Source organism: Porites lutea, chromosome 9, assembly GCF_958299795.1.
Source record: "Porites lutea chromosome 9, jaPorLute2.1, whole genome shotgun sequence".
In the NCBI taxonomy this organism is placed as follows: Eukaryota; Metazoa; Cnidaria; class Anthozoa; order Scleractinia; family Poritidae; genus Porites; species Porites lutea.
This window is the reverse complement of record NC_133209.1, coordinates 20,551,691-20,564,686: the sequence shown is the minus strand read 5'-3', so window position 1 is coordinate 20,564,686 and position 12,996 is coordinate 20,551,691.

Here is a 12,996-nt window from a genome sequence, read left to right as displayed (position 1 = left end):
GCTGCGCTCACTCGTTCGATATCTGATACGTCAACAACTCGTGCGTAAATATCGTACGCCAGCACTTTCCATGAAGTATTCTCTATATATTTTTTTAGGGTGCAAAGGTTATTTGAGGGCGGTGTTCTTACGACTATAGACCTTATTTACGATACCCGCCTTTTTTACCGGCGCTTAATTATGGACTAATGGTATAAAAACGATGTCACGTGGTTTCTTTTACATTGGACATTTACAATATGGTCAATTGACTGCTGTCAAATCAGGATAGCCACTGACCAGTATCACATGACCATATCGCGGGTTCATGTGTCAACTCATCGAGGTCACGTGATTTATTTGGAAGCTGTCCGCTGACCAGTTAACTGTTTTACTAGATCGCGATCAATGTTCAATCTCATACTTTCTAGTTTGGGAGCACAGGAAAACTGATAATGCACACATATTGGACAACAATGTTGTGATAAATTGACAGCTGTCAAAACAGGGTATCCGCTGACCAGTTTCACTTGACCGTATCGCGGGCTCAGGTACCCATTGAGGTCAAGTATTTTTGGGAAGTTATCCGCTGACAAGTTAATAGTTTTCAAATGATCGCAGGCTCAAGTTTAATTTTTTTCAAATTGATATGAAATATGTTGTGTTTATGTGCCGCACAATTAAAATTTTGATTTCAAACTGACCTCGGACGCGAAAATTCAGCCAGCTATTACAGGCAGGGAAGACGAGTTGCTTTTGCCTTTGCTCACCACGGTCACGTGTTGGTCACGCTCTATGTCCAATTTTTATGCTCTGATCATGATTGGTCAACATTTGACAGGTGAGTGCATACGGAAAATTTATGCAGCATCTTGAATTTTGTTTGAATTTTGTCAGCTGAAGCTGACAGAGTTTTGTGTCAACTTGTGATGTTTTTAACTGACTTTTTCCACTGGATGTACAAAATGAAATTCAGCTGCTATCAGGAGTCTTCTGTTATTCATGGCTTATTTGTTTATTGGGTTTTTGGTTGAGAAATACGTTACTTGTCAAAGTCGGAAATCCGATTTCGGATGGCATTGTTTTCGTTTTTCACCTTGCTTGATGCGTAAAAAGGGTTGAAAAGTCTGAAACGATACTGGCTTTACCTTTCAGGAGCTGCATCTCGAATGGTAAGCCTGAGTAATTATTGTATTTGATGTTTGCTTTTATATCTAATTGACCCTAATTTAATGAAGTCGAGCGTTGTTTGTGCGGCTATTTAGTTTATGTACGTTTTTAATCTGTGGTCACACTACAGACTTTTACCTAGGTAAAACCGATTTACCTAGGGCAAATTCATCAAAAATCTACCTAGGTAAATTCATCTCGGGTTTTGTTTTACCTAGGTAAAAATTCTGGTAAGGTCACACTACTGATATCGGCTCCCAAAGTTTTCACGCCAGTTGAATTTTTTGGAACGTAAATTCAAGAAGGCAAAAAGCGCAGGGATCTAGCTGATCAAAGAGACATTTTTTCTTTTATCTCGCTGTTATTTCTTACGCTAATTCAACGTGCAAGGTGAAGAAAGGCGAAGACGTAGACGACTCCACAGGCAGCCCAAGCGTACTATTTGTGGGTTCGGGCTTCAGAGGTCATTTGGTCGGAATATACTAGAATTATTAGTGTATTATCTGATGCCAAATAAATGCAAAAAGTCTTAAAGATATGAAGTCTTCTTGTTTGTCTATCTTGCTAGTAGCCTTTAAGATAACGAAAATCGATATTTCTTGCATTATTACATGTGATTCGGGCCCTTATTGTTCGAATTTTATCACATGTATTCTAATCTAAAACGCTAAGAAAACAAATCATGATCACGCGAAATATTGATTCAAAAAGCTCCCTTACCTTTAGTTCATAGCCACTCTGTGTCCTACGGTCGGTTTAAACGCCGTTTAGCCGACTTCATTCGATGGAAAGAAAGTCGAAAGTCAATATTTCGCGTGATCATGATTTTTTTTTTCTTAGCGTTGTAGATTCGAATACATGTGATAAAATTCGAACAATAAGGGCCCGAATCACATGTAATAATGCAAGAAATATCGATTTTCGTTATCTTAAAGGCTACTAGTACAGATAGACAAACAAGAAGACTTCATATCTTTAAGACTTTTTGCATTTATTTGGCATCAGATAATACACTAATAATTCTAGTATATTCCGACCAAATGACCTCTGAAGCCCGAACCCACAAATAGTGCGCTTGGGCTGCCTGTGACGACTCGTGCTCCCAAAATTTCTTTCACAGCGTGATCTATGTCCGGTTCTGTCATCAAGACCTTCGCCGATGAGCGTCTATTGGCTAGCAACCTCGGTATTTTATTTTCCCCTAGCTATTGCTTTGGGGTAGCTGTCAAGGGAAACTCTATTGTTTTCGAGACATATCCAAGACACAGACGATAAAATTTTCCCGAGGTAAGTTACCTGGGGAAAAATCGGTCACACTTCAAAAATCAAGTTTCCCAAGGTAAACTGTCAACAAGTCGTGTTTACCTAGGTAAAAAGTCTGTAGTGTGACCACAGTGATCTGACCGAGTATCTGGTTTGATATATAAGCTTACAGAACTTTAAAAAGCCTTTAGACATTTTCTCACCGCAAATAGAAAGAAAACGTTCCAAAGAATATTCAGTTATAATTCTGGCTGTAAAAGAAAGATCAAAAAAAGCTTTGAGCGATTTTCTTGCCTCGAGTTCATCTTTGAAAAAAGCAAACACCGGGAAGCCGGCTTAAAACATGCTCGAAGACTCAGGATTTTTAGAGACCCTGTTAGAGACACTTTAATACTTGTCTTCGTGAATGAAAATTGTTGTCTCTGTATATGTTTTACCGAATTATATGTCTTTTGTTGATTTTTAGTTACTTCTCTCTTGTAATTTTAATCGCTGTGCCCTTTTTTTTCAGTCGTTCAGTGAACATTGCTTGCAGGAGTACTCAAAATGCCGCGCGTATCAAACGCTTTTGAAGATTACACACAGATAAAACCATTAAATGGAATATTAATGTTCATTCAAACCTTCGACCACATCTTGCGCTGCAAAAGTGAGAACCGGCTGGCCGTATAGGTGATTTTGGATTTTTTTTTAACGGTTTAGCTAAAAGCCCACGCATGCTTCGATCGTCCAGAATATTGAATGAGTGCAATTTGTATTGCAAAATTGTGAAATACTGCATTCTGTCGGAGGTCTGTATGATAAAAGCAGTGCCTCATGTACTGTTTCACCTCAGATGTGATGTATAAATGGTATAAAAGGTTGGTTATCAGGCATCCAGATTTGTTGGCAAGATTTTGTTAAGTAAAGCATTAGTAAACTTGTCGAACGCAAAAAATTCGGCCTGATTTTTTTTCCAGACCTAATTAATCTACGGTGATCAAGAGCCATTATGGCTTTTAAATGTGATCGAAGATGATTGCCAGTTTTTAGGTGTACATATGAGGCTATCAACTCTATGTAGGATTTGGTTCACTCTTGGGCTGTTTGCAGATTATCTTTCTCTAAAATCACTTAGCCTTTCCCTCAAAATTCACATGTCAATGTGCTCTAAAGTTAACTGAATTGTGGAATACAAGTTTATTGTTTGATTTAAATTATAAATTTATTTATGGGAGCCTCGCTTTTAGCCCTGACTAAATCTATATATTAACATTTGTGGCCAATTTGTATTACTTTTGAGGGCTTTATTACATTTGTGGTTTCAACAAACCACCTTATAACCGTACGAAAATTTAGACGTTTGGCCGTCCAAAATTCCGTCTGAAGAGAGCGAAAGTATCGGACGGTCTCGTGTGAACGATGTGTCGGATCAATTTTTTCATACTATGCCAGGCTACGTGCAAAGTGTTGGTGATCCCAGGCCTTAACAAAATAGTTCAAATTTTGCCGTCGTGCATTGTGCTCGCACGATACTCGTGCATAAGAAGCCGATAAAAATTCATCGAGCCTGAATTTCAGTGATCGTGCATCGAGATGATGATGCATGTTAGGTTGACAATAAACAACAAAGGTATACACTAAAAAAAAGAGAGAGAGAATAAATGCAAAAAATGAAACAGAAGGGAAAAGGAAAGGAATTGCAAAGTAACGCTCACAAGAAGGTCGACTGGTTTTGCGGAAGCTAAATTAAGGTGGCTCGACTGGAGTTTTTGGGGTTGATACCTCCCCAGTTTGAGCATCAACTACGTCGGCATGAGTAAAGATATGGAAAAAAGGTTACCACAGCTGTATTATATAAAGATGAAAATTTCTTATGATCTGGGTTTTATTGTAATCAGAGTCGCCATGGCAACGTAATGACGCCATTACGTTTTTCATTTATCTTTGTGTTTCTCTGTACCAAGAGTTTTTTGAAGAAATCGCTTGAGGGAGTATATACCTGCTATAATTGCCTCCATTATGGCAAAGTTTAAACAAATTCTATGAGAGCGTTTTCGAAATATTTTGAAATGCAGTTTTAAGAATCATAAAAACAGTGAAATAGCATGCTAGCCACACAATGCGCTGATATTTTAAGAAAATGATAAGTTTTGGGAACGCGGCTTCGTCTCATAGTGGTTTGATTCCATTGAAAACTGCAGACAAAAAATGAGGGGAATTGCTCTGGGCGATCGCGAGTAAGAAGAATATTATTAACTTGCATTCAGCTGCTTTTGATACGGTTTTTGGACGTAATTTGGTCCATGCCTAAAAATTTCGCATTTTTCCAAAAACCGCTCGATAAATTTTTTTATAAATTCGACAATCCCGAGATCAATTGTCAAGAAATATTCCCTGCAAGTTTCAAGAACATTGAAAACAGGGAAGGCTTTTAAATAGGACCTCAAATATAGCCAATTTTTCCCCCAGATTTTGTGTTTACAAGTGAGCGTCCTCATTATTCACTGGCATTGTTTTCAAGTTTCATATGCACGTGCACAACCAGCAAAAGATATAAATTTGCATCAAAAAGAACTCTCGATTACTTTCCAAAGAAATATCCGGAATATGCAAGTAATTGGCTTGTCGTCATGGATAGCAGTGAGAGCCGAAACGGTGAACGTCACGGTTCATAGTCTAGGATGCAATATTTAATTATCTTACTCGGGTTATAACATCACAGAAATTCTCACAGAGAGTTGCTCTGATGTTATAGCGGAGCTCCCGCGCGCGAAGCGCGCGCAGCGGAGCACCATGGGTAACAAAATTTGGTAAACTATCCATCCGAGAAAATTTGGTTATGACGTAGAGTACGCCCACCCGTACATACACTTCATGTAAGCCGATGTCAAATGTCACAATAGACATGCACAACTTGACTAGCCTTTCAGTTTTGTAAGACATCCGTATGAGTACGATTAGATTGACAGCTGTCAAAAACAGACATCCGCTGACAATTATCACATGACCATCTCGCGGGCTCAGGTCAAAGATCAGTCGTTTTGCCCCTACATATAAGCTGATATAATATGTTACACTTACCAATTCAACGTAAAAACGAAACTACCCCGGGCTGGCCTGTCAGTCGGCTGACAGTCGTTTAAAGTTATATTGGCAAGCCAAATTACGGTCAATTGACAGCTGTCAAAATGGGATATGTGCATAGATTAACTTGGGCTCAGGTTCGCTCAGGTACACGATCTGTCATTTTCCACTACAAGCCGGACGGATATGTCTTACTCACACTCGTAGTCTCTTAATTCGAATATTCGCCATTCTAATGAAGGTTAATTGACAGCTGTCAAACTAGAGTATACGCTGACCATCATCACCTGACTGTATCGCGGGCTCATTTTTCTATCCATTGAGGTCACCCATAGCTTAGAAAATCTATCTATCCTAGAAAATTCGGCAATCACGTGACCTACATCGACCACCCGACCTTCCGTCCGTCCGCACCACAGGCATACCAATGTTTAACTCACACTTTCTTGCTAGTTGGGGAGCCTGCAACCTGATATTGTACATCCATGTTTTGATTAAATGACAGCTGTCAAAATAGTGTTTCTGCTGACCAGTATCGCCTGACCGTATCGCCGGCTCAGGTATCGACCCACTGAGTTTGATTGTTTTTTGAATTTATCCACTGACAAGTTGCTACTTTTCAAATGATCGCAGGCTCAAGTTCAATTTTTTTTAAATGCGTATAAAATAAGTCGTGTTCATGAGCCGCACTTTTAAAATTTTGATTTCGAACTGACCTCGGACGCGAAAATTCAACCGGCTTTTACATGCAGGGAAGGCAATCGTTCTTTACTTTTCTCACTGTCACGCGTTGATCACGCTCTAAGTCCAATTTTTGTGTTCTGATTGGTCAAAATTTGACAGGTGAGTTCATGCGGAAAATTTATGCAGCGTCTGGAAAATTGTTTACTTTGACAGCTGAAGCTGACAGAGTTTTGTGTCAACTTGTGATGTTTTTAATTGTCTTTTTCCACTTGCTGTACAAAATGAAATACAGCTGCTATCAAGATTGTTCTGTAATTCATGGCTGGTTTGTTTATTGCGCTTTTATTGACAAATGCACCGCTTGTCAAAGTCTTTGGAAATCCGATTTCGGATGGCATCGTTTTCAAAAATGAGCCTACTCACTTGCCCTTGCTTGAGGCGTAAGAGGGTTGAAAAGTCTCAAGCGATTCTGGAACACTTGATGACCTTCAGAAGCAGCATCTCGACTGGTAAGCCTGAGCAATTATTGCCTTTGATGTGTGTTTTTTTTTCGGTTTCCTGACGTTCGAGGGTATTGTTTATGCGGCTTAAGTTTATACACGAGCAATGATCTAACCTACAATAGTATCAGGTTTAAAAATCCTTTAGACGTCTTTTGACCGCAAATTCAAAGAAAAGGTTCCGAAGAATATTTAGTTATGATTTTGGCTGTAAACAGAAAGCTCTGAGCGATTTTCTTGCCTCGAGTTCATCTTGTAAAAGAGCAGACACCGGGAAGCTGGCTTAAAACATAAATAAGCTTTATATGCTTACCTGACTCATGATTTTCAGAGACACTTTACTCTCAATAGTTGTCTTCGTGAATGAAAATTATTGTCTCTGTACATGTTTCACCGAATTAAATTTATTTTATTGATTGTTAGTAGTCCCTCTCGCAATTTTTATCGCTGCACCGGTTGTTTCGAGTCGAACATAAACATCGCATGCAGGAATACTCAAAACGCAGCGCGTAAATAATCACTAACTTTTAAAGATTACACATAACAAGACCATAAACAGTTTTACAAATACAGGGAAATAAAACCTAAACATAACAAAATCTCTATCATGTTGAAGCGTAACTCTTTTAATCGCACTGCAAATTTGGTGCCTGTCAAAAGTGAGAACCCGTCCGGCTGGCCGAAAAGGGGATTTTGGGAATTTTTTTCATCGTTTTCACTAAAAGCCCATAATTATTAAACTGCATATCACATAGGAACAGATTTTTCTAACTGAAAAGTCCCGGCATTATGGAATTCTCTACATGAAAACGTTTTATAATGTGGTCAATGCTATAATTTGTTGTGCAAAGGAAGGGCGTGCTTTGATCACAGGTAACCCAGGCTCACTGTTAGTGCCACGTTCGGATTTCATAACATGGTTAAATATAGAGAACATATGTGGCGAAGTTTAGGTCTGGAAATTTGCTAGAAAATGGAAATAAAAATCGATGAAACTTATCATGTGGCAAGTTGTTGTTGTCCTTAATGTGTACACGAAGTTTCGGGAAAAATAGTCTGCTTCACCGTTCCTTCATAGTATTATATTTCAGGGTTGTCCAATTATTAGTCTCTCAAACGGAGCAATGTTGGAGAGACTGGTGAATGCCACATTATGATGCAACAGCTAATGCAAATATAATACACTTTCCAGGCCTAATCTACTGTGATCGAACATGATTGCTATTTTTGGGTGTACAAATAAGACTACTAACTCAATGTAAAGTTTGTTTCACTCCTGGACTGTCAAATTATTTTTCTCTAAAATCACTTAGCCTTTGCCTCAAAAGTCACATGAATGTACCCTGATCTGTGGATTGCAAGTTTATTGTTTCATTTAAATTATGAATTTATTAACGGGAGCTTCGCTTTTAGCCCTGGCTAAATCTATATATTAATGTATCACTAAACTATTTACCCGGTAATTAGCATATCCCGGAGATTTAACCGAGGGTCCTTTTTGATGCAAATTCTATCTTTTTGCTAAATGTGCACGTGTATATGAAACTTGAAAACAATGCCAGTGAATAATGAGGACGCTCACTTGTAAACACAAAATCTGGGGGAAAAATTGGCTATATTTGAGGCCCTATTTAAAAGCCTTCCCTGTTTTCAATGTTCTTGAAACTTGCAGGGAATATTTCTTGACAATTGATCTCGGGATTGTCGAATTTATAAAAAAATTTATCGAGCGGTTTTTGGAAAAATGCGAAATTTTTAGGCATGGACCAAATTACGTCCAAAAACCGTATCAAAAGCAGCTGAATGCAAGTTAATAATATTCTTCTTACTCGCGATCGCCCAGAGCAATTCCCCTCATTTTTTGTCTGCAGTTTTCAATGGAATCAAACCACTATGAGACGAAGCCGCGTTCCCAAAACTTATCATTTTCTTAAAATATCAGCGCATTGTGTGGCTAGCATGCTATTTCACTGTTTTTATGATTCTTAAAACTGCATTTCAAAATATTTCGAAAACGCTCTCATAGAATTTGTTTAAACTTTGCCATAATGGAGGCAATTATGGCAGGTACATACTCCTTTAAGCGATTTCTTCAAAAAACTCCTGGTACAGAGAAACACAAAGATAAATGAAAAACGTAATGGCGTCATTACGTTGCCATGGCGACTCCGATTACAATAAAACGCAGATCATAAGAAATTTTCATCTTTATATAATACAGCTGTGGTAACCTTTTTTCCATATCTTTACTCATGCCGACGTAGTTAATGCTCAAACTGGGGAGGTATCAACCCCAAAAAATCCAGTCGAGCCACCTTAATACCACTAGTCATTTCCTTAATAATGTTCAGGATCATTTGCCTCGTAATTGTCGAATAAATTTCATGCATTTCTTATGTGTAGTTTTCATATTCTGAACCGTGTCGATGGTTAGGTTTATTCAATTCATAACTTTTAATTTCGCACTATTGATATCATAGGTATACATTACGTGATAATTTATTAGGGAGCTTAAGCAACTACGACGACGTACGACCACAACGACGACTTGAAAACAACAATAGGTTTAATGACCAAAAGAACAGCTCTGCACGTGCGTCATGCTTTTTAGAACATTTCTTTGACGTCCACTGCACGACTACGACGTGAAACCTCCTAATTTGACGTTTTATGGAGGACGTTGACATACGACGACGAATTTTCCTTCATCTTTTTTAACCTTAATAAAATCCTCAAGAATTCAACTCCAGGAAAAGTCGCCTGCAGTTGACATATTGAGCGGGTCTAAATCGACGCGATTAAGTTTGAAAGAACCCAAATTCATTGTTTTACCGACGTTTTCAGTACCGTCATCGTCGTCCTTGCTTAAGGTCCCTATTAAACTCGATGACGACGGCCAAACAATGTCTAATGCTTTGACGTCCGCTTTTGTCGTTTTAGATCTTTCCACTGGTACCTCATTTAGCGAACTTTGACCAATCCTGATAGAATTACTGACAAAAAACAAGCAACATTTGGGAAAAATTCGCTCTCTTAGATGTCAACTCTCAAGGCAGTTGTTATAACTGATAGACGGAGACGTTGATGCTTTTATTACTTTTTAACTTGTGGATTACGCTTAGCGTAAGGAACAAGTTATTGTAGGCACTGCGATATGCAAATGTGTCACTCGGATGTAGACACCGTTCGTAATTAGTCGGCTCCGAATGTAAGCGTCCGATGTCAAAACGACAACTGTCGTAGATCGATCGTTCCCGTTCTGCGATCAAGAAGTGCTGAGCGTGCATTGTGCCCAGAGCTTTTGATGTTATGATTTTGCACCTTTCACAGGACGACAAGTTGTCTTCATGTGGACTTTGGATGTTTCAAATTAGCACTTTAGCCAACTGTGAGACAGAAGTTTATGAACTTTTGAAGCTTTCTGACTCGTCAGGCGATAAACATGACGAAAAGATCAGCAATTGCTCTTCGACTCCCAAGCTGACACAAGCTCACGATTCTGCCATGAGTATCACGTTTTTTTAACTTTTCTCATGACAAGACTCCCAATCTCATGGTTTTTAGTGAACTATCATTCTGAAATAAAATGTTTCTTGGTTCCACAAAAACGGGCATGTTTGTCAACGCCGTCAGCAGGAGACTTCGCGACGGTTTTGCATGACACTTGTCGGCTTTATGTTCTTCAAATGCGACGAAATGAGTTTAAGTACGGCTTTAACTGTCAAAACCATGCTTGTTTTCCTCGAATATATCTTTCAATTCTTCATAAATAAAGCTCTAACGGCTTCAAACAGCGTCGACCGGCAGAATTTCGTAGGCAAGAGTGTTACTGAGATGATTAATTTAACGGAAGTCTTCAATATTACAGTTGACTCCCGATAACTCGAACCCTCGCTGACTCGAACCTCGCGCTAACTCGAACCAAAATCGATTTCCCTTGCATTTCCGTTATGCATTTACTGTAATTTTACCCTCGGTAACTCGAACCCTAGATAACTCGAACCTCCCTCTAACTCGAAGTAATGTTTGTTTCCTCTCAGATAATTTCTATATAATTTTACCCTCGATAACTCGAACCATGTTTTGAGCGCTTAAAAAGTCGGGAAAGAATAGTGTACTGGCGTCCGAAACATTTAATTTTGAATTTCCCGTTGGCGTGTTGTACGCATATAGTTTACTAGTGGAGGCTGATATTGTTTGTTACCAATCTATGTGAGACAGCTTTACTTCTCAAAACAGTAAAACCCATGCTCTATTTAGGAAATTTTTTGTTACTGCGTAACATGTTCTGATTTATAATTTAGAAGTATCTTTCCATTTGCACTTAACATTTCTATACTAAGTGTGATTAAAACTTTCACTGTGCAGGAAAATCTGTCTTTTCCTTACTCCCGGCTAATGTCTTCGAGCTCCCGATAACTCGAACTCCCGATAACTCGAACTATTTTCGATTTCCCTTGAAGGTTCGCGTTATCGGGAGTCGACTGTAGTTGTCGTGGGGCAATAGATAACGCGGAGGTCCGGGGTTCGACCTAGCCGATGAAAACTTTCGTTTTTTTGTTTCTTGTCCTTTTGTTTTGTTTTGTTTTTTCGTATAACATATTTTCATTTTAAATATAACGGTAGACCAAGAGCCATAATGGCTCTTGGGTAGACTAATTGCAGGTTCATTATCAGCTTCCATTTCTAAAATACAGTAATAAATAATCCACAACTTACCCTTAGACACCTTCTGATTATTATCTATAATGTTACCTTATCTATCTTCTTATCTTATTATCTATAATGTTACCTATCCAACAATACAGCAGTTTTTGACCATCACTTAAGTACTATTAATAAAGATTTGATAGTAAGCGACCTTCATGTCGTCAAAGCAGCATGACTACAAAGGAAGTTTAAAAAATTGTTTTGAATTTAAATTGACAGCAAGCACCAACTCGGTTATCCCGCCCAAGGTATAGTAAAGAGGTTTGCACTTAACACTATAACGCTAAATATTCGTGGTGATAAGACCACCTATTTTAGAACTAAACTAGGAAAATCACGCACAGCCATTGCTTTTTTTAATTTTCATTGGTCTGTTCACCTATAATTGTCGATTTAAACCAAACTTCTGTGTCTTATTGATTGTCAGTTTTTAAACGTTAAACGTAAGTTTGTGTTCTTCAATGAACTGGATTCAGCTGTTTCTACTAAAAGAGGCCCTAAAAGGCTATCTACGTTGCCAGCCCGCAATATAGAACAAACAATGAAATGATATGTAACTTAGAAGCCGATATAATGAAACATATATAATCCTGTAGATAATTTGATCCCAACCGCAATATTTCCCAACGTAATTGCAGTACGTAGATGTAATAATTTCGTTGACGCAAAAAGGGCTGGACAAACAAATTTATTACTCCCCTTATAGTAGATTCAATTTAATAAAGAGAAAAAAATTCTGACGATTTTTGGATCAAAAAAGAAAAAACCCATTGCTTTCTATTTAACTAAAATAAGGCTATCTATTTACTGGCGCATTGTCGACGATGAAAATATATATATATATATATATATATATATATATATATATATATATATATATATATATATATATATATATATATATATATATATATCTATTAAAAATTAGGCCTCTCAGAAAATGTACTTGACACACCGATATAATAACACATATTCCAGTTCATATAATTTCATATGTGTAAAGAGCGTGAGTGAAAAACGACGTTGACGTCGACAGACAAGAGCCGCCTGTCTGCTTTTGCGGAAGAGAAATTACGCTTCGTCATTTCCTTAATAAAACCTTTTTTGGCCCTCGTCATCAACATTATCGCGTAAAGTACACTTATGATATCAATACTGCGAAATTAACAGATATGCCTATATTGAATAAACTGTCGATACGGTTCAGAATATGAGTGAGAACCACACGTAAGACATGTATTATATTTATTCGACAATTAAGAGGCAAATGATCCTGAACATTTTAAGTAACTCGACTCTTTGACGTCGGCTTGGTCCATATGGACCGACTCATGGATATTGTCCCACCTTGACGCAATTAGTTTCCCATTTAATCTATTTAGATGGTAGACGGCAAAAGCAGCGAGAATAGATCTTTCCACTGTACCTCATTTAGCAAATTTTGACCGATCCTGACGGAGTTCCGACAAAAAACAAGCAACATCAGTGTCCCATGTCCCAGCTATATAATTCTACGTGAAAGAAAGACGATAAAGTGGGCAGCAAAAGTGGTTATAAAAAGAAAGCTGCTGTAAAGGGCAAAAGAAGAGAGTAAGAAAATAGAATGCAATAGATTCAAGAAAAA